This window comes from Aethina tumida, chromosome 2 (genome assembly GCF_024364675.1).
Source record: "Aethina tumida isolate Nest 87 chromosome 2, icAetTumi1.1, whole genome shotgun sequence".
NCBI lineage: Eukaryota > Metazoa > Arthropoda > Insecta > Coleoptera > Nitidulidae > Aethina > Aethina tumida.
Window position 1 is genome coordinate 22,379,154 of NC_065436.1, and position 1,895 is coordinate 22,381,048.

Consider the following 1,895-nt stretch of genomic DNA (forward strand, 5'->3'; position numbering starts at 1 on the left):
TTATTTCACACAACTGTAAAATTATTCTAAAAAGATACCAACCTCCTCAAAGATATTGGGCAAGAATGTATCATTTTGTCCCAAACATAAAATACAACAATATAGTTTATAAAGCATTTTAATAATGATTAGAATACGCCTTTTGAGTAATATTGAAATGTCACGACATTTCTAACGTGGAAGAGCTTTATAAATACAATTACAAATGATTTATTTAAAAGCTTGTCACTTTCCACCTTGGGGTCGCCGTCAGTAAGCGGTTTATCACCAGGAAGAATCGCACAAATCGAATTCCAATGAGAAGGTGTCAATTATGAATTCCTGATATATTAGCAACAAAAAGTAATGATATGCACATTTCGTGTGGCATTTTAAATTTCGCCATTTTACTTACTGACTGACAATTACTGTGGTGACTTGCAACTTTGCATCGGGGATTAATTCTTGGTCCCGATTTTATTCTTTTGTGGTTATTGTGGAAGACATTTGTTTGTTACACCTAAGATGGTGAACAACAGTGGAATTATCACTGGATTCTTGTCACTGCGACTGTAGCAATAATAATGGTTCATTTATTATTTAGATAACTTCTAACGATAATAAAAATCACATTCTTTGTAGTTTGCAAAACCGCAGAAGAATCGTAAATAATTACTCCACATTAACAGATAAAACATTTGATAACCTTTGAACTGAGGCTCATAAACAAACGGTTTGCACGCAAACGTACCGCAAAGAAAGAGCGCATTTCTTAATAGACATACGAGGAAAAAAAATCGGACAAATCACCGAAGCCCGGAGCGCTATATTTTTTCTAAGGTTCACAAAAGCGGGATCAAAAGCTTTATGGTTGTCCGATGATCGTGATTGTCATCGCACACTTCAATTGCCCACAGCATTCTTAAATATGCCGTCGAACCAGTTTGCCAATTACAACACTAGGCAACAATAATGTATTCAAACAAATCTTATTAACGGTCGCAAAAAATTGACACGAGAATTTTGTTTAACGAATTAATCATTACGTTTAGATACGTTTTTTTTTTGTGCGATGTAGAACATGCTATTAGTAGATTTATTAACGAAGTTTTTTCTTTTGATTTATTTATTAGTCAGTAGGAAGAACATCCATCCATTCAGCAATTGTACTTTTAAATGAATTGTTTCTTGTGTACATAGTATTTTTTTTAAATGGAGTTGTAGCAGGAAATAGACGATTTTGCTTGAAAACACTCCAACACCACCGCCCATTGTGAATCATTAACAATGAGAAATAGTTATCACTTCCCCTGTCAGTGCGAACAAGTGCGTTTAAAACCTGAAACAAACAAAAAGTAAGGTCCAAACGAGCCTGTCAAGTCCTTTATTCAATAATTACATACAATATGTCGCGCATTGTTGGATCCTATGGTAAAAAAGAGGAAAAATTGATTATTCTGTTCCACATAATTTACTTTTAAAATTGGGAATCGCGAAGGCTGAGAATGAAAATAAAACAGGGAAACTGGTTTATGGGACTTTTGTGTGACAGGAAACTGAGATTAGTTACACCTTCTATCAATTTCTTTGGTAAGTGAGCGCCTGCGCGACAATCTATCAGTTTTTTAACGCTTCATGGGACCGCGGTACTGCCTCCAAAAGGTAAAAAAACAAACAATCATTTTGTACTAATTGTGAGAATGCTTTGCAATATTTTAATCCCATTGGCGCACTGAAAAAGGTGGTACCGAACTGAATTTTTTACATAATGAATGCAGTCCCATTCATAAAACAAATTGTGGAATGAAAAAGAAGTTTAGCATCTTTGTGAAGATATCAGCAGCAAAAAACTAACCGAGTTTGCAGATCAATTAATCGGAATTTGCTCTTAGAATGTCCTCCAAATAAGGGAAACA